This window comes from Solanum stenotomum, chromosome 11, assembly GCF_019186545.1.
Source record: "Solanum stenotomum isolate F172 chromosome 11, ASM1918654v1, whole genome shotgun sequence".
NCBI classification, from domain to species: Eukaryota; Viridiplantae; Streptophyta; class Magnoliopsida; order Solanales; family Solanaceae; genus Solanum; species Solanum stenotomum.
In genome coordinates, this window is record NC_064292.1 from 10,422,686 (window position 1) to 10,444,916 (window position 22,231).

Here is a 22,231-nt window from a genome sequence, read left to right on the forward strand (position 1 = left end):
TTTTTTTGAATTCTTTCCAAAAATGACTATTTCAAATTTCCAGCTTCTTCATAGTTATTTCAACTTACACGATGTTACAATATCTCCCCCTTGGGAACATTCGTCCTCGAATGAGGTTACTCTTACTAGGCTAAGGGTGTAACATCAAACTCAAACACCCAACAAGCAACCATGCAAACAACAACAACATGCTCATTATAATTTAAAGAGCTCTAAGAAGGAAAATTAGTACCTTAATCTGCATTTCCTCCGGATTCAAAGAGATGTGGATATCTCTTCTTCATGTCCTCTTCGGCTTCCCAAGTAACTTCCTCAACAAATTGGTTCCTCCAAAGGACCTTGACTGAGGCTACCTCTTTTGTTCTCAATTTGCGAATTTGGTGATCTAAAATCTGAATAGGAATCTCTTCATAAGATAAGCTATCCTTGATCCTAATACTTTCAGTTGGTAGGATCAATGAAGGATCGTCTATGCACTTCTTCAACATGGAGATGTGAAATACCGGATGACCGCTGCTAATTCCTGTGGTAGCTCCAACTCATAAACAACATTGCCAATCCTCTTAGCTATGCGGTAAAGTCCAATATACCGAAGACTAAGTTTCCCCTTCTTACCAAACCTCATAACCCCCTTCATGGGTGAAACTTTCAAATGTACCTAATCATCAACTTCAAACTCTAACGCCCTTCTCCTAACATCAGTGTAGGATTTTTGACGACTCTGTGCCATTTTTAACCTCTCTTGAATCATTTTCACCTTCTCCATAGCTTGGTGAACTAAATCTGGTCCTATCAACCCTTCTTCGCCAACTTCAAACCATCCGATAGGAGATCTACATCTTCTCCATAAAGAGCTTCATATGGAGCCATCTGGATGCTAGAGTGATAACTGTTGTTGTAGGCAAACTCGATGAGAGGTAGGTGATCATCCCAACACCCTTTGAAATCGATCACACAAGCCCTCAACATATCTTCTAAAGTCTGAATAGTGCGCTCTGCTTGCCCATCAGTCTGAGGATGAAAGGCAGTACTTAAGTTCACCTTTGAACCCAAGCCTTTCTGAAAAGATTTCCAGAACTGTGCACCTCTCTCTGAAATAATGGAGACTGGGACTCCATGAAGTCTCACTATCTCTTTAATATATAACTTGGCATATTCTTCTGTTGAATGTGTAGTCTTTACCGGTAGAAAATGGGCCGAATTTGTCATTCTGTCGACAATTACCCAAATAGAATCATGCTGTCTGCAAGACCTTGGCAACCCTGTGATGAAATCCATATTGATCATCTCCCACTTCCATTCCGGAAGTTCTATCTTCTGAGCCAAACCATCGGGCCTTTGGTGTTCAACTTTCACTTGTTGGCAATTTGGACATTTAACAACAAATTCAGCAATGCCTTTCTTCATGCTATTCCACCAATAAACTTCCCTCGAGTCACGATACATCTTTGTGGAACCCGGATGAATGGAATATCTGTAGCTATGAGCTTCCTCCATAATCTTCTCTTGGAGTCCATCCACTATAGGTACACACAATCTACCTTGATATGTCAACATACAATCTCCCCCTTGTTCAAAAGCTAATACATTTTTTTTAGAACATTTGCCTTCAACTCAAGCAAAATGGGATCTTGGTCTTGTTTCTCTTTCACTTCTGACACTAATGATGACTCGGCCTCGTTCGTCACCGCTATACCTCCTTCTGTGGAATCCATAAGTCTGACTCCCAGGCGTGCCAGTCTGTGCACATCTTTTGCTAACTCTCTCTTCCCTTCTTCAATATGGGCGGTGCTACCTATAGACAACCTGCTTAAAGAATCAACAACAACATTAGCCTTACCTGGGTGGTAAAGAATACTCAGGTCATAATCCTTGAGTAATTCTAACCACCTCCTCTAGGAGTTATGACTGCTCAAAGTTGACCAAAAACTCATTTTTTTTCCATACTTGATCAAATTTCCAGATTTTTTTTGAATTCTTTCCAAAAATGACTATTTCAAATTTCCAGCTTCTTTATAGTTATTTCAACTTACACGATGTTACAGTACAACTCTCTAATATGGCTTCCTTGAGATGAAGCATGACTTGCTGCAAATGGAACATCCAGCTCTAATATACCCAAAGGCCGGATAAGGACAAGACCATAGTTGTTTACACTTCAACTCAGTTTCCCGAGTATACACATAGTGTGATTGCTCGTTGACTTGGTGTTCTCGGGCATAATATCCGTGTGATGACAAGAAGGGCTGGAGGTGTCTTCAGTGGCAAGGCGGTAAGTAATATGCCAGTGAGTACCTATTAACAGAAGAAAAAAACTAAAAGTTTTAGAAAAGTTTTGTAACATTAGCAAGGCTCAACAATGATTTGGGAAGTGAGATTTTTTTGTAAGGTTCCTTTGCTCAAGTCGAGAAGGGAAAGTTGTTGAATTTTTAAGTGGTGTTTATTCTTATGTTAAATTGAACATCAAGACTATGGATGTAAATTGTAGTAGCTTGTATTGTTGAAACTTCATGTCCTATGTTCGCACGACTTCAATACGTTTCACTTGGGTCTAAGGTCACTTCTTTTTAAGTTTGTGGGGAGTCTATTGCTCAAACCATATCTACTGACCAAAACGAGTGGTGCTTCAATAGATAGATGTAAGTTATTCTATTTCCTTAGTATATTTTGATTTTTGGTTACTTCTCTTAGCTTGTTTCTTAATTCTATTGCTTTGTTAAATCTTTTTGGTTACTTCTCTTTATATTTGCATTCAAACATTGTAAAAGAAATCTAGTACATGTTGGAATTGAGATAATTTTCTCTAGAAAGTTGATTGCTTGATATGTGTCAGCTGGATGTTTATCGCCTTTGGAGATTCATCACAATAGCAATTCATATATTATTCTACAGAGATTAAGGGTGCAAGAAATGCAACTTCAGTATCAAGTTTGTTTAAACAAATTGAAAATGAATTTGAATATGACTTTGTACCACATCGATGTCAAGTTTAATGCGAGTGCATTATGCCACATTATTAGTATATTTCAGAATAAACCCTATTTTGAGATATAAATCTTGAGAAGCTTTTCTTTAAGACAACACTTGAGTTTTAAACTGAGTTTTTGAGAAAGTTAAGATGAGTTTTGAGAAAGAGTTTCTAAACCATGACTAGTATGACAATTGAGTGTGTCATCAATGTATGAATAGTATGGTAACTAGATATACCATCAATGTTTATGCATTATGACTTCCCAAGTCATCAATGATCATAGTATAATATGATGTTGAATTGTTTTTTAAAAAAAGAGTTTTCAAGTATGAGTATCTACATGTCAGTATTTTGAGTTATTCAGTATTTCAGTCATAATATATTCAGTTATACATGCCTCAGTTTATCAATGCATCATTATCAGATTAATTGTTGCATTCTCAGTTTGCATGTTCAGTTTCGAGCTATCCAGTATTTACAGAAATTCAGTCATAACCAGTTAACTACTTAATTCATTGGGAGTAGCATAATACCGAGTTGGACTAGGGTTCAGCATACCCATATAGTCCAAGAACTACGAGTCACGTAGGTGTAAGTCCCCTCTGTGGGCAACATCAGTTTAGTGATCACACCAGCATGCCTCTATACCTCTGGCAGGGTATATTGGGTCCTCTCGATAGGGCGTATACATCGGACTCCACATTTAGCTCATGTGGTTTTATGTCGGTTATTAGTAGCTCCCACAGTTCAGTCAGACTCTATTGCATTGACCATATTTCAGTACAGTCAGCATTCAGTCTCAGCATGTAATAAATTTGGTCATTGCATCAGTTAGCTCAGTATTCAGTATTTTCAGTAGCTACATCATGTTTAGATTATATAATTGCTTTATTGCTTTGTTCAGTTATATGTTATTTCAGCTTTACTCTATCCTGCATGCTCAGTACCTTTCAAGTACTGACGCATACGTGCGCTACATCTTCTCGTGATGTAAGTTCAGGTTCTCAGTATCCAGATCACGCTTAGATCAGTTCCCGGTCTCCAGTTTAGCAACATCAGTGGTGAGTCCTCATTTTTCGAGGACTAGTGACATGTTTATCTTTATCGCTTTTAGTCTTTAGTTTCAGTTTTGCTAGATCTAGTTGGGGCATGTCCCAACATTTCTAGTCAGTTTAGAGGCTTATTTCAGACATAGTTAGATTCAGCTTAGTATTGAGGTAGTATCTTCTTTGTATTAAACTCATCAGTTTTCATTTATCTCAGTTATAGTATATGGGTATTCCCCATCCTTTCATGTTTTTTATGATTTATCTTCCGTATCAGTCTATTATCTTTAGTATGCTCATGATCATGCCAGCAGGGTTAGCTTGGGATCACTTGTGATCCTAGGTCCCGTGTTCGCGTCTCGGGGGTAGCTTGGGGCGTGACAAAACTAGTTTTGAACAATGTGAAGCATGCACCTGATGTTCGTCTGCACCTAATTTTTGTTGGTGTTTTGGATGATGAAGGATATGTTAGTACCAACGGTGATGGAAAATGGAAACTCATTAAGGGTTCCTTGGTTGTGGCTCGTGGTAACAAACGTCGTGGTCTATACTGGACTACGACTTCTTCTTGGGTTGATATGGTGAATGCGGTTGAGAGTGATAACTCTTCAATGTTATGGCACAAGAGGCTTAGCCACATCAGTGAGAAAGGACTTAATGTTCTAGCCAAGATGAAATTATTGTTAAATTTCAAAAGTGCTAAATTAGAAAAGTGTGAGCACTGCTTGGCTGGTAAACAAAATAGAGTTTCCTTTAAGTCCTACCCCCCTTCAAGAAAGACAGAGTTGCTTGAATTGGTGCACTCTGATTTATGCGATCCAATAAAGACAAAGACATTGGGTGGTGCACACTACTTTGTCACTTTTATTGACGACTGCTCGAGAAAACTTTGGGTCTATGTCTTGAAGACTAAAGACCAAGTGTTAGGTGTCTTCAAGCAGTTTCAGGCTTCAGTTGAAAGAGAAATTGGAAAGAAACTGAAATGTATTCGTACTAATAATGGTGGTGAATATTGTGGACCATTTGACGAATACGACAATCATCAAGGTATTAGACACCAGAAGACTCCTCCCAAGACTCCTCAGCTTAATGGTTTGGCTGAGAGGATGAACAGGACCTTGATGGAAAGAGTTGGATGTTTGCTTTATAAAGCAAAGTTGCCGAACTCATTTTGGGGTGAGGCTTTATTGACCGCTGCACATGTTATTAATCTATCTCCTGTTGTTGCTTTGCAAAGTGATGTACCAAATAATGTTTGGTATGGAAAGGATGTTTCCTATGACCATTTGAGAGTATTTGGTTGCAAAGCTTTTGTACATGTGCCGAAAGATGAGAGGTCAAAGTTAGATGCCAAGACAAGGCAGTGCATCTTCATTGGATGACAAAGCGGAGAAGCTAGAATCTTCAAGTTTTGATGGTATAGTTCATCTAGATGAATCACACAAGTATGCATGATGTTGTTAGGCTTGATGATCATGGTAACACCCATAATCATGTATCAAATCAACATGTTGATGTTGATAATAACAATGATATTGTTATTGATGATCCTCCTGCTCATGAAGTTGTGGACGAATCAAATATTTCGTTTAGGAGGTCCACAAGACAGCGGGTTCCTTCCTCTCGTTATTCACCCAATGAGTATGTGTTACTCACTGATGGGGGAGAACTTGAATGTTATGAGAAGGCCATGGAAGATGAGCACAAGGATCAATGGATTGAAGCAATGCAAGATGAGATGATGTCTTTGCATGAGAACCAGACTTATGAGTTGGTAAAATTGTCCAAGGGCATGAGAGCTTTGAAGAACAAGTGGGTGTTCAAAGTTAAAGTTGAAGAACACAACTTGAAGCCAAGGTACAAAGCTAGATTGGTTGTTAAGATTTGGTCAAAGAAAGGGTATTGACTTTGATGAAATATTTTCTCCTGTTGTAAAAATGTCCTAGATTCGTACAGTTCTAGGTTTGGCTGCTAGTCTTAATTTAGAGATTGAGTAGATGGATGTGAAGATGACTTTCCTTCACGGTGACCTAGAAGAAGAAATTTATATGGAACAACCTGAGGGCTTCAAAGTAGAAGGTAAAGAAAATTTTGTGTGCAAACTCAAAAAGAGTCTTTATGGCTTAAAGCAAACTCCTAGACAGTGGTAGAAAAAGTTTGAATCTGTTATGGGGGAGCATGGCTATAAGAAGACTTCTTCAGATCATTGTGTATTTGTACAAAAATTTTCTGACAATGATTTTATCATCCTCTTGTTGTATGTGGATGATATGTTGATTGTGGGCAAGAATACTTCCAAGATTGACGAGTTGAAGAAAGAGTTGCGTAAGTTTTTTGCTATGAAAGACTTGGGTCATGCCAAACAAATTTTGGGGCATGAGAATTACTCATCTCAGAGATGAAAGGAAGATTTATTTGTCACAGAAGAAGTACATTGAACGTGTACTAGAGCGCTTCAATATGAAAAATGCTAAGCCTATTAGTACATCTTTTGCTGGTCATATGAAGTTGAGCAAGAAGATGTGTCCTATAGTTAGGGAGGAAAAAGAGAGCATGGCCAAAGTTCCATATTCCTCCGTCGTCGGAAGTCTAATGTATGCAATGGTATGCACTAGACCTGATATTGCTCACGCAGTTGGTGTTGTCAGTAGATTTCTCGATAATCCGGGAAAAGAGCATTGGGAAGCTGTGAAGTGGATACTTAGGTATCTTAGAGGAAGCTCAGATGAATGCTTGTGTTTTGGAGCATCAGATCCAATCTTGAAGGGCTATACAAATGCTGATATGGCATGTGACCTTGATAATAGAAAATCCACTATTGGATATTTGTTTACTTTTTCAAGGGGAGTTATATCATGGCAGTCGAAGTTGCAGAAGTGTGTTGCACTATCTACAACTGAAGCTGAGTATATTGCGGCTACTGAAGCAGGCAAGGAGATGATATGGCTCAAGCGATTTCTTCAAGAGCTTGGTTTGCATCAGATAGAGTATATTGTCTATTGTGACAGCCAGAGTGCAATAGACTTGAGCAAGAACTCCATGTACCATACAAGAACAAAACACATCGACGTCAGATATCATTGGATTTGTGAGAAAGTGGTGAGTGAATCATTTCACGTCAAAAAGATCCACACAAGTGAAAATCCTGCAGATATGCTGACCAAGATGATACCGAAAGACAAGTTCAAGTTATGCATAGAACTTGTGGGTATGAGTTCTCTCGAAAGAAGAGGAAGATACCTCCTTCTGGTAAATGGGGCTGGAGGGGGAGATTTGTGGAGTCCATCCCATATTTTTTGGTCAACTTTTGCTACTCAATTGCTACAAGTAATTGTTAAAAAGGAATAGTGATAAGAGTTGAAAATAAAATATTTGGTGGTTGGCAAATTGGTAAGATTTGCAACCTACCTTTGAAATTTGTTACTTTTGTCTATGTCATTAGTGACATAGGCATGGTTTTCTCCTTCTATAAATAGAGCATTCTTGCTCATTTGTAGAATACACCAAGTTAGATAGAAAACACCATTTTGAGAGCAAAGTGAGGTATTCCATAGACTATACAAGAAAAATAGTTTGCGAAGAAAAATAGAGTGTGAACGATATTTTAGTAAGGTGGAAATCAAAAGAGTGTTATTCCTTCTGAGTGTGTAGTAGTCACTTTGAGTATTGTATTCGTGACTACACAGTGTAAAATTCCTTACCATAATGATATCAGTTGCTCCTCTTGGCCCGTGGTTTTTCTCTTATTTAGAAGGGTTTCCACGTAAAATTCTTGGTGTCATTATTTTCTCATTTTATTTCTATTATTTTGACCATATATATTTTTGCGCTTGTCCGCATTTTCCCCAACAGATACTGAATTCTTCATATTAAATCTTCGCATGAAGGTGTCAGCCATTGTGCATTAATGCTTCTTTTGTAAAGATTCTTTTTGATGATTGCAAACATTGAAACTTGCCTCAATTCTAAACTTGCTCGGATAAGGAAGTGAAGATTATGGAAACAACTAATAACAAAGATTTGGGGCTATCAACCCTCATCTAATAGTTTGAGCTATTAATAGCCTAAGATCTATGATGCTAATCAATTAATACACACTCAAGTGTCGGAAGGACTTGGGATGAAATACTTCCAATTGAATTGAAAGATTTTAGAGGATGTGTATATGCAATATCCCATAAGGTTTTAACATTTAAAATAACAAATTTATTGTATTTTACATCAACCGTCATTGAGATGTCCGGAGAATAATAAAAATTAGATGGTTATACCAAGTAATGACTATATAAAATCACTTGAAATTTTTAGACGAAAGTTCGAGGCCAAAGGGAGCTTTGAAACAATAATCTTAGGTGACAGGTTTATTATAAGAGAGTTTTGTATAATCTTGACTTGTGATGAGCATATCTCCAAATATATTGAGAGTTAGAAGACCTATAACACATCAAATTGAAGGACTTTGAGTCTAGTTTTCATAATTGTTGGAATGATGGTTGAATAAAGAGTTCTGCAAAATGAAGCTGATTGACTATGACAAATTCATAGTTTTGAGCCAATAGATTTATGTGATAACTATGCTGACCACTAATTTAAAATGCATCATTTTAATTTGTTCTTTACATACATTTCCAAAATATTTATATCAATCTTATCTGCAAATTATGAGGTATGAAAAGAAAAATATGCACATATGCAAGATTTTAAATATGTAGAATTCGGTTATCCGTAATTGAATTCTAAAGAGTTGTTACTATCAGTAATATTTTAGACTAAAAACATGTTTTGGAGTAACAAATTAATAAAGCATTACTGACGATAATATTTAATATGTTTCTTTACATCCTTCAGACATTTGTCCTACATACCTTAATTTTGAAGTTTGAGGAAGAATCGTGATTGCAATCTCTAGCATTCTTGTAAATATTGTTTTTTGAAGTGTTGGACAAAAAGAGAGGAGTTTATCGTAACATATGAAATCTAATTAAATTTGACTTTTGAAGGAAGTTAATAGTCAAGGGTTCGGGTTATGGAATGAGGAAATGACAAAAAGACCCCTCCTCAAACTATGAAAAGAAGAGAAAACTAAAAGAATTTCAGAGCAAACGTGCGCAGTTGGAGCCTAGGTCATGCGGCCATGGCAGTAACACTAACGTTCCCGCGCAGTCGCCTGACGGTTCGCGCAGACTACATAGTACCCACTAAAATGGACATAACTTTTAGCACATAACTCAAATTGACGAACGGTCAAATGCGTTGTAAAGAAAACTTTGAGACTTGTTATTAGGCGATAAAACTCTTCGTATGCTAGGAGTCCCTTATGAACTTGATTCACATCTAATACACTTTCCACACTTATAATTGGGTCTTAACACCCATAAATAGTTAGGAATTAATCACTAGGTATGAACCTATACACCTACGAAGAATGGTTAGAATAATCTTAGCATATACTAACTTCTAACTTCATCAAAATGATATTTCGACAGTAAAAAATGACTAAAGAAATTACTTGGCCAGACAAACAAATAAGCAATAACTGAATTACAGTCATATCCCAATTTTATATGTCTTTATAAGTACAAGAGAGTTTCAAACATCACTATAGAAAACATTACGACTAAATGTTCCTAAGGAAATAATTGCACTCATAGAAGTTGTTGGAAAAGGTAACAAATACTTCATCAGGCATGAGGTTTCAGTAGAACAACTGTTGCATTCCTTATGCTCTGGCACTATAACCAGTTTCTGTAGATTTATTGCATGCTCAAGTAAGAACTTCAAGAATTGATGGAGCTCCGTTGCGTCAGATCTACACGTGCGACTACAAAATGGCATAACCTTGACATTCTTCAAATTTTGTAAGGAAACTTTGAATATGTTTTCTTCAAAGGAGATGTACTTGTCTTCCAGTAAATCAATGTCTTCGACCTCAAAAAAAGGATGGTACTACAAATATCGAGCAAGGAAAAATCAGGTTAGGTGGTAAGCATTAAGCTTAACAACTATAGTAATGAAATTGAAGTTGTTGAGGCTGTAGAAGATCAACAAACATTTGATATAAATATATCGTGAATTGAAAACATACCGGCTTATCAGGAAATATCATCAAATTTTCCAAATTACAAGTTGACCTTAAGAGGTTGTCTAGCACTGGGAAGGAAAGTTTTGAAATACGAGAACTTATTGTCAAGCATCGGCATTCCATCAACGGTAAGGAGATGTGTTCCTCTTCCAACATCAAATTGGAAATAACCTGAACAAAAGAATGAGAGAGATGATAAAAAGAGGAGATCTATTCACAATCAACATAAAAAGACTAGAGACATTTGGGACTGATAATTGACCATGATAAATCGGGATGAGAGTATTAGCTCATGAGCACAACGAGCGCTTAGCAATAAATCTTTCTCTATGTTTACATCCATTTCATCATATTCATCACAGTAGAGATTAAAAGTGGCATGGTTCAAAGATGACAAGTCTCCTAACTTAATTTTTGTATGACTTTAAACCCCAATAATCGTTAAATGTTCAACATATGGAGCAACAATTTCTAAGCAATATACATCACCTTCGTATAAATACCAATCCCCATAAGGATGATCGTGCTGGGTCAAATGCAGTCGCCTACATTTTGGAGAAGTCATGTGCAAACGACTAAAACCACAAAATTCATGTAGCTCCAAAGATTCTAATTGAGGACAATTTGACATTATTTTTTTAATGTGTTCATCCAGGAGAAACAAACTTTGCAGTGTTAAACTCTTCAGAGATGTCCAATTTAGCAGACAATCTTATGATATTATGCAATTATCGCAGTTGAGTGTTACAATCGATGAACTACTGCAGAGAACTTGTGGCAACCTATAGTGTTGGACTGACTCGAATTAATATTTCTATAGCATATATTCAGGCGTAAATCCTCCACTTCATTACTCATAGCAAATTCAAGCCACTTGTCAATTATGGGAAAATAAGACACAACATCATCATCAGTTGTGAACATAACGTTTAGACTGAACATTTTAATGCTAGAGCAGCTAAGGAGAGGTAGTACATTATCTGTTAAGGAAATGAATTTGTGCACTGTCGAGCTATCTGAACGACCATACTCTTCTTCATAAACAATGTTGTCGATAGAAGTACAGAAGTATTGCCAATCTTTAGAGAGAATAGTTGTTCTGAACGTATCTTTTATGGACAATCAAGAAAGAATTTGAACAATAAGAGCGTCAGGTAGGTGACTGATCCTATCAATATCTTCACATTGTATCTCAATCTTCATTTTTTTCTGAGGTGAATTTTCAATAAGCAGACTTTTGGAGTTTCCCTTATCACCACAACTGCCAGAGAATTGGTCTTGGTTGCTCATAACACAGGGCTGTGAAGGGGGAAATATTATCAGACATCAGAGATTAAGTTTACTTGTATATGAGGCAAGGTGGGCGGGACGGATTGAAAACTGATTGTTTTGCTATGCGGGGCGAGGTGGGACGGGTCGAAGTGTTTGCGAACTCATGCAAAATTTCCCCGCAAGTGCTTCGTCCTGCCCCAATTGCCATCCCTAATAACAAAGTTATAATCTTAACAAAAATCAATTACTACAAATAGGGGTTGTCATGGGTCGGTTATTGGTCAAAATCAAAACCAAACCAACATAATCGATTTTTAAATTCTCAAAATTAAATCAAATCAAATATAATATATATTTATCAGTTTGGTTGTTATCGGTTTTGATTCAATTTGGTTCAGTTATTCGGTTATTAACCATACACAAAAATAAAAGAAATGATTCATTCAAAATGGAAAAAAAAGTGACAATAATTCATCAAAACGAGAAATAGTTAGAACGAACAACGTTACCGAACTTCTGACGGCTAAATTTACTATGAATAAAGCTTCAAAATTCACCATTTTGGCCTTGAAAGAAGTGACTGTGACATTTTTAGTCATATACATGAAACATGTTGGTGTTTATGCATTTTTAATACTAAAATTAAAATATAACCAATAAGATAAATGTTCTCGTCTTGACATTTTTGCTTTCATAAAGAAATTATAAATAAATTTTGATGAAAACATATATAAGATCTTTAAAAGTGTTTATAAAAGTAATATATTATGTATGTATAATAATAAAATACATGTATATATGTAATTTATCAGTTCAGTTAACTTATTTCTTTGGTTTTTTCGAACAAAACCAAATATACTATCATTTTTCAAAAATCTAAAACCAAACAAAACCAAACCCAAATAAAATCGATTTATTGAATCGTTTCAATATAATTTTTTTGGTCTGGATCGATATTTATCCAAATCGTGAACACCCCTAATCACAAGTATACCGAGTATAAGAACACCTAAAAATTAATTTATTCTTGAAAAGTAATTACCTAAAAAACAGAGGGAGCGGGGGGTGGGGGGCTAAAATAGAAGAACATCTATAAAAATTCAACAGAAGAAGAAGAACAATACCCACATTAGAAAAATAAAGAGAAAAATAGAATAAATAGAACTAACCTTATTACTGAACATAAACTAAGCGGCAAGGATGAATAATGAGGGAAGAGTAGGTATGTTTTATAAGAATGTGACAAAGCCTAGAATGCAAGAATAACACATGTAAATGTTACAACCCTCTTAAGTAGGTCAAATTCAATGAAAATCACCAAAATGCTCCTTACTGCATCAATCAATATTACCTCGGGCATGCCAACGGCCAACACTGACTCTTTACACTAGGACAAGTAATACGACCACTTTTTGAACAAAATAAAAAATACTATCTGTTTTCAAAAATCTAAAACCAAACGAAACCAAACACAAATAAAATCGATTTATTGAATCGTTTCGATATATTTTTTTGGTCTGGGTTGATTTTTATCAAAACTGTGAACACTCCTAACCACAAGTATGTTGAGGATAAGACCACCAATAAAAAATGATTTATTCTTGAAAAGGAATTGCGTAAAAAAAGAAAGGGGGTTGGGGGGGGGGGGAGGATCTATAAAAATTCAACAAAAGGAGAAGAACAATACCCACATTGGAAAAATAAAGAGAAAAATATGATAAATAGAACTAACCTTGTTACTGAACATAAACTAAGCGGCGAGAGCGAGAGAGAAGCTGAAGAGATGAATAAAGAGGGAAGAGTAGGTAGGTTTTATAAAAATGTGACAACACCGAGAATGAAAGAATAACACATGTAAACGTTACAACCCTCCTAAGTAGGTCAAATTCAATGTAAATCACCAAAATGCCCCTTACCGCATCAATCAATATTACCTCGGTAATGCCAATGGCCAATACTGACTCTTTACACTAGGACAACTAATACGACCCCTTTTCAAAGAGGCCGCCTTTAAGACTCTATTAAGTGAAATCATTTAATAATGGATAGATACAAGTTATACAATCCTCACATGAGGAAAAAAGAAGGCTTTCCTTAAGATAATTTACACATACAATAAAATAAGGAAAGCAATCGACGACATACTACTGTTGAACTCTTTCCGAGATCTTTTTTTCCTTTGGAAAGATGCAAGAAAGAAACTATCAATCTATTGATATTGGAAAACCTAATGGATTCTTTCAATGTATCATTTCTAAATATAATGAAATTCATAGGTATATAGAAAGAAGTCTATTAAATTGAAATTATTTTTTAATCATCTTTCAATCGTTAATATATATGATAAATAAGAACCACTACTAAAAAGTATTATACTCTTAATCGTGAAATATTGATTGTTGTTGAACCGTGAATGACATTCCTTTTACTTTGAATATAAAAAAGTATAAGAAACAGGGAAGATTTTGAGGAGTGAAATATGTTAGCATAATTTCTTGATGTCATTACATATTAAATGATGTATATGTATTTCAGTTTATATTGCTTAAATTTATTTATTTTTAGTTTTTTTTTTCTCTTCTTTATATTATATTTTCTTTAATGGAAATCTTCCCATGCATGGACAAAGTTAGAGAGAAAGCTATGAATTTGATATAATCCAATAGCTTTAATCAAAATTATGTATTTGTGTTTAAAAATTTACTTTATATATATAAATAAAATACAGAAAATTTCAGAAATAGCAAAGATAATAGACATAATAAGGCTCTATAGCTATAGTTTCGGTAATTGTGCCCTCATAGCTAAAGTTTTGTTTGCTATGGAGGTGGTGGTTTGTATATTTCGCTTGCAAATATACAAATAGGGTAAGTTTATGCAAATGGAGGCTGCAATATGTATATTTCGCTTGCCCATTTGTATATTTCTATTGTGAATATACAAACATGGTAAGTATATACAAATTATGTATTAATACATTTAGGAATTTTTGTATGTTTCGTTTGCCAATATACAAACAGGATAATTAATTATGAATTTATTCATAAATCGTATACAAATATCTAGGGTAAGTATATACAAATTCTAGATTTATACAATCAGGAACCAAATTATACAAATTCTAAATTTATACAATTAGAAAACCAAATAGTAAGATTTTGCAAAACTATCAACACGAATAAAAAATGATGGGCGTCGTTACCTTTATATTTTCATCTCATTTTATCTTTATTTATTAATTAATAATCATACTTCATCTGTTATCCTACCTTTTCATAATAGCTCTACGTCGTACCTTACTTTTCTTGTAGGTTTATCACTCAAATTATGGATGTGTGACATTATGTAACGAGAGAGAAACATAGAATCTATCCAAAACCGCAAAAGGACTGTTTTGCTACTTTTTTTCTATGGCTGTCAGCTGTAGAGTGTAGATAAAACATAGTTGTACCAATTACAAGCAAGACAACAGGTAAAATAAATAAGTTGTTAGTAATTGAAGATACAAACATTTATCTTCTCAAAATCATTTTGTGTTACGCTCCAAATCAGAGGTTGAAGGGCTGAAACATATTTTGAGAAGTGAAATATGGGAGTTGCCGCACAATGACATATTACCAGTGTTGGTGTTGAGCTACAATGATCTTCCCGCACATTTAAAGCGATGTTTTTCCTATTGTGCAATATTTCCTAAAGATTATCCATTTTGGAAAGAACAAGTTATTCATCTGTGGATTGCCAATGGTCTCGTACCACATGAAGATGGAATAATTGAAGATTCAGGCAACCAATATTTTCTCGAGTTGAGATCAAGATCATTATTCGAAAGAGTCCCAAATCCTTCTGAAGGGAACATAGAGAAATTCTTAATGCATTATCTTGTCAACGATTTAGCCCAAATTGCATCTTCAAAACTTTGTATCAGGTTGGAAGAGAGCCAAGGATCTCATATGTTGGAAAAAAGTCGGCACTTATCATATTCAATGAGATATGGTGACTCTGAGAAATTGACACCACTCTACAAATTGGAGCAGCTGAGGACATTGCTTCCGACATGTATTGATCTCGATAATTGTTACCCTCTAAGCAAGAGGGTGCAGCTTAACTTACTTCCAAGTCTAAGATCCTTGAGGGTACTGTCATTGTCTCATTTCCAGATTATTGAGTTGCCAAATGTCTTGTCTATCGAATTAAAGCTCCTCAGATTTTTGGACCTTTGTCAGACGACGGATATAAAAAAGTTGCCAGATTCGATTTGTGTGTTGTATAACTTAGAGACACTTCTCCTGTTACATTGTAGTAATCTTGAGGATTTACCACTGCAGATGGAAAAGCTAATCAACTTACGTCATCTTGACATAAGCAACACTTATCAGTTGAAGATGCTGCTACATCTGAGCAAGTTGAAAAGCCTCCAAGTTCAAGTGGGAGTCAAGTTTCTTCTAGGTGTTGGCGGTGGTTCGAGAATGGAAGATTTGGGTGAAGTACATAACTTGTATGGATCTCTATCAATTCTAGAGTTGCAAAATGTGGTTGATAGAAGGGAAGCTCGGAAGGCAAAGATGACGGGAAAGGTACATGTTGATAATTTATCTTTGGAGTGGAGTGAAAGTAGTAGTGCCCACATTTCACAAACTGAAAGAGACATACTTGATGAGCTACAACCAAACACAAACATAAAAGAAGTCAAAATCACCGGATATAGAGGGACAAAATTTCCGAATTGGCTAGCTGATCATTCCTTTATTAAGCTAGTGAAATTGTCTATTGGCAATTGCAGGGACTGTGATTCCTAGGACAGGTTCCGTCTTTGAAACTCCTTGCAATTAGAGAGATGCATCAAATAACAGAGGTGACAGAATAATTAAATGGTAGTTCTTCCTCCAAAAAGCCTTTTAACTCTCTCGAAAAGCTTGAATTTGTAAAGATGCCAGAGTGGAAGCAATGGCACATACTAGGAAGTGGCGGTTCCATAAACTTGAGAAGCTTTCAATTGCAAGTTGTCCAAAGTTGCATGAAAACCTTTCTTTTATGGCAGAATTGAACATTTCAAAGACACCTCTTTTCGACGAGGCTGAACTGTTTGCATCCCAACTTCAGGGAATGCAGGCTGACAGAATCGTTAAATTATCTATTGTAACTCTCTTACCTCCTTACCTTTTAGCATTCTGCCGAGTACCTTGAAGACAATACGGATATCTCGTTGCCAGAAATTGAAATTGGAGCAGCCAGTTTGTGAGATGAGTTATTGTAACATGTTTCTCGAGGATTTGACACTGCAAGAATGTGATTGTATAGATGATATATCACCTGAGTTGCTCCCGAGAGCACGCAAATTGAGGCTACAGCATTGCCCCAACCTTACTAGCTTTTTGATTCCTACTGCCACTGAAAGTCTCCATATTTGGAATTGTGAGAGTCTTGAAATAACTTCAAATTCAGTCATATCTATATATGGCTGATTTACCTCAAATTCAGTCAATGCTGGAACAAGGGCGGCTTCCCTCATCTCTTTATGAGCTACATTTATCTCTCCATCATGAGCTCCGATAATTTCCTGAATCAGCACTGTCCTCCTCTGTTGTGAACCGAGTTGGATATGTAAGGGCCTATGGACTAGAATTGGTGGAGACTATTTTAGTTGGGATTATTGGGCCGAGTAAAATGTTGGAGTGTTTTATTTGGGATCCCGGCCCAATTAGTATTTGATTAAAAGGGCAAATGAGTTGGAAAGAAGGGTTTATGCATATTGAAGAAACATGTTTGTTCCTCCTAATTCTTATCTCTATCTTAGTTACTTGTTATTTTAGCATTTCCATTGTAATTCAGTTGTTTGATTATTGCAATTACGATTCTAAAGGTTTAATCACATTCCAAGTCTGTTATTAATGTAGTGAGGAATTTGGGTTTGTTACATCTGAGCTGATCATCGAGGATTACCCGAATTTCCAATCCCTTCCAGTAAAAGGGATGCCCTCTTCCCTATCTTGGCTGACCATCAGGGATTGCCCTAATCTCAAATCCCTTCCGGTAAAAGGGATGCCCTCTTCCCTCTCTGAACTATATGTTAAAAACTTCCCATTGCTCAAACCACTACTAGAATTTGACAAGGGGGAATATTGGCCAGAAATTGCTCATATCTCGAACATAGAGATCGATTGGGAATGCATTAAAACAAATGTAAGTTATTCTTTTTCCTCACAAGCTTTCTATTTTTGTTTACTTCACTTTGCTTTCCCTTTATAAAAATCTTGTTGAGCAGCATGGAGTGTCTATTGCCACATTGAAGCCAAGAAATCATCTTCAGTTCGATATGAAAACTTCCGATGCCAGAATTAGATATTATAGATTCTAATTGTTGTGCGTTATATAATTGCATATATCTTGGATGGCAGGTATTGGATTAGTTTCTCATTGCTTATTGGTTTATGCTCTTACCACATTTTAATTTCACATCTCAATTGCAAAAGATATCATATGTAGCTTATGTAACCATGTATAATTGAAATTTAAGTTCTCGTAATTAAGCATCAAATATCCCATGCCAAGAATGAAACTTTGCTAGCTTCACAGTAGAACGAAGATCTGCTGTCACTATAGAAAATATTTTTAAGTGAATCGATGCAGGATACATTCTATTTGCACTATCCTTGAATGTTTGTACATATTTAGTAGTTGGTGGTGTATTTCTTTCTTCAGGCCTGCAAGTTCTTACATCGATATTTATTTTTCATTACTTCTCTTAGTTTGTTAATTATTTGCTCTTGTTAAATCATGTTGGAATTGGGAGTAATAATTTTGTGTAGGAAGTTCATAGCAAAGTGTAATATTAACAAATTAGAAGCTTTTTCTATCAATGACAATACGTAGATATGATAACGAACACCGAGTCTCTAACAGAATATGTGAAGTACATGTGGAAGAAAGTCAGAGGGTTAGGACCTCCATTTTAGTTTATTTCAATTCAACTCATTCGGTCCAAATAGCTATTAACCCGTTTATTTATTAACTCATTCCAATTTTACTTGCCCTAATTCAATTCAATCCGCTCATTTGACACCTCTATCTTAAAGTATCTGAACAATGAGTTATCTGGCCCCGACTATTAGCGAGTTTTAATTTCAAAAAATTCTTGATCGACGATAAATTTTTAGCTCAGTTGGTGAAAGTTTCATTTCCAATAGAAATATATGTGAATTTGGTGGTATATGGTCCCCGCCAAACTACATGTTCTTAACTCCTTTTTTCCTTTTTTAAAAATAGGAACAGAAATAAAAACTAAAAAATATCCTTTAACTATGTGAAATTGAACAAAAATGTCATCAATTAATAATATGATCTAAGAATACCCTTACTGTTAACATTTGGTCAAAAAGTAACCCTAATGTTGCTTAATGGGTCAAAAATGCCTTTTTGAAATAAATATATTACTTCTTTTTAAGAAAAGAACAAATTATTTTCTAACAATGATAATTATAATTAGAAAATGTTTATCCTACTTCAATTAAGGTTAAGATATAAAAGTATTTTCTATTTTATTTGAATATTAATGGGGTTACTATGATCTTATATATATGACCTATATGATCAGTTAAAAAGAAACATGGAGTTAGTTATCAATTAATAGTTTGGTTAAAAAATGTCACTAATGTTACTTAATTCGTCAAAACTATCCTTTTTTGAAATAATTTTTTTTATAAACACATTCTTTTTCTAATGATGATGATTTTTTTAATTAGAAAATGTTTATCCTACTTCAATTTGGAAATGATTAATATATAAAAATATCTTCAATTTTATTAGATTTTTTTTTTTATCATTATCTAAATAAAAATTAATGATAGGGTTACTATGATCTTATATATATGACTTATATTATCCGTTAAAATGGTACATGAAGTTATTCTATTTTAATGGTTAAAATGAGAGTAGAAAAAAATTACTTCCTACTTATTTATTAGTTAATGTGATTTTAAAAGAAAAGAGATAAAAATTGGATTCTTTAATAGTAATATCTTTATTAGGAATAAAATATGGTTAAAAAGGAAAAAAAAAATATACTAATATATTTATTAGGAAAAGGACAATTTGGACCAACTATTAACTTGAAGCATTTTTTGTTCAATTTCACGTAGTTAAATGATATTTTGGACCCTTTTCCGAAATAAGAATAACACACAAACAATTCTTAGAAAAAAGATAAACAGTAAAAAGCTAGAAATGGTGAAAAAGAAGGAAGAAGAAGTGAGGGGGGTGGTTGGGGGTGGGTTTCCGGGGGGGCGGGGGGGGAATAAAAATGGATTCACATTTTAAATTTTAATTTTAGAAAATGTATTTTTAATTAATTAATTAGTGTAAATTAAAATTTTAAGAAGCGTTAAAGAAAAAAAATTGTGAAAATTTTAATAAAAAAATTAATTAATGACGTGGTGCTGACATGTAAGTGTGTGCATCGGTCCGTTAGGTTCGGTTTTATGTATTATCGGTTCGATTTATTGGCTTTCAATTTTTAAATATGCTAAACCAATAACCAAACCAGTAAAATATTTTTTTATCAATTTTTGGTTTAGTGATTTTGGTCCTTAACAATTTGGTTTTCTGTTTAACCAATAAGTAAATACTAATAAATAAATATATGACTTCTCTAATAAATTTAACGTGACAAGAATAATGTAACTTTACAAATGCTCATAAACTAGAAACAATAATAACAAACATGAAAAGAACTATACATGTGTAACACAAAGAGAAATTAAGAGGAACAAGGTTTTTACTTTAGGTTTTGGTTGTTCGTATAATGTGAAGTTGTGAACTCAAAAAGTCACAGTGAAGTGTAAATTGAAGGCTAAATGACAAAGACATAACTAGTAAGATATTGAGATTAATATTTATATTTATGTACAGGTAAAAGTATTAAATTACTATAGTCTTAATGGGTTATCGGTTAACCCAATAACCCAATATTAAATACCAACACCGAAACGATAACCCGCTTTTTTTTTATTTTTATAAAACCATTAAAAAATAGTTAATCCAATAACTCAAGGATAATAAAACCAATAACACTTTTTCGGTTCGGTTTATCGGTCGGTTCGATTTTTGCACACCCCTACTGACATGACTATGTTGTGTTACTTACATGGCTATAATGTGGCAAGTGAGAATGATATTATAATCTAAGGGTGGTTTTAAATTCACTTCGAAGTTGTTAAGATGAGTATTTAAACGCCCGCATAGTTAAAGTGCTAAAGTAAGTTTTGCTACCAAGTATAGTGGTATTTGATGTATTTTCTCAAACTATAAATTGTTATAAAACTAAAGCAAAATAAGGCAAGAAATATAGACGATGAAAGCAATAGAAATAGAGAGACAAGAGATGAGAGTTTTTCTTATTTTTTCAAGTATTTAAGTGTTCTCCAAATCATCAAGTGTATCCACTGTGAACTCTAATGTCTCTATTTATAGTATAATAGAGACATGCAAAAGATTAGTCATAAACATGACATTAACCATGTTTTTCATTCTTGTTAGGTGAAAAGTCATACTCATGGAAATGAGATAAAAGGAGTTTTGATTCATTTTTCCTTCTATGGCTGTCCACCTCCCCCCAATAAATGGGACAGAGGGAGTATATATTATTATAAGTGGGAACAATAAAAGTTAAAAGTTGAATTACAGTTTTACCCCTACTATAAATTAAAATGTTATAAAAAAAGTTAATTATTTAATTTAAATATTAAATTATATTATTTTAATAAAAATGTTGATGACTTTTGCACTTCCTTAGATTAATTCCTAACTATATTAAATTGTAGTGTTTTAATAAAAATGTTAATGATTTTTGCACTTTCTTAGATTAATTCCTAACTAAATTTAATTTAATAACATTTATCATCTATAATCTATATGTATATTGAATTTAATCATCATCATCATCATATATATATATATATATATATATATATTATTTTTGGTAAATAAATGATTTTATTAACAAGTAGGAATTACAAAACAGAAAAGCAAGTTGGACATCCCCCAGAACTAGCTTTCAATCTTAACTATCAAGTCTTTCACTATGGTTAGCAACATAATCAATCAAACTACCTTACGCTAAACAGGATATACATTCAGGGATTGGAGCACCTGATCAACTTGCCCATTTTCTTCCTTGTAGATGCACCTCTTGAACAATCTTCCTCACCAGCATTCCAGGAGTTCTGATTATTTGCTTAAAGATATGTTGATTCCTCTCCTGCCACATAACATAAATACTTATAGCCACTGCCATCCTGTACACCTTAGCTCTTGCTTGTTTGCCTTTGCAGTGAGTATTTGCCCACAACACTTCCTCATCCCATCTTCGAGCCTCTCTTTGTATATTTAACCAGTGCAAAATCTTTTGCCACACCTGAGCTGTGAACATACATTGGAAGAACAAGTGATTATGGCTTTCATCTTCAGCTTCACACAACACACACTACACCACTTCTACGTACCCCCATGCAACCAGTCTATCCCTTGTGAGTAGCCTTTTTTGCAGTGCTAAGTTCAATATAAAATTCCACTTTGGACATGCGACATTATTGCAGATTAGTCTTCTCCATTCAACCTTCTGATACTCTCCCCTTAGATCTTTGTGCAATTTTTTGATAGAGAACATGTCCATCTGCTTGATATGCATCTCATTCCATCCAATAGTTTCAAGTTCTTGATGCATTTGTAGTATTTTCCTCACCATCCAAGAAGCTTGAGGTGCTTCTACACCCCATACGGTCCCTTGCTTCCCATAGTATTGATGCACCCATTTCACCCATAATCTATCTTTCTTAACACACATATTCCACAACAATTTTCTTATTG

General features: G+C 34.6%; 2 pseudogenes; one reads left to right on the forward strand and one right to left on the reverse strand.

The window, feature by feature from the left end:
• Positions 1-9,606: 9,606 nt before the first annotated feature.
• LOC125844035 (putative F-box protein At1g49610) lies at positions 9,607-11,389 on the reverse strand (annotated as a pseudogene).
• A 3,392-nt stretch (positions 11,390-14,781) lies between these two features.
• LOC125845644 (putative disease resistance RPP13-like protein 1) lies at positions 14,782-16,833 on the forward strand (annotated as a pseudogene).
• Positions 16,834-22,231: the final 5,398 nt, after the last annotated feature.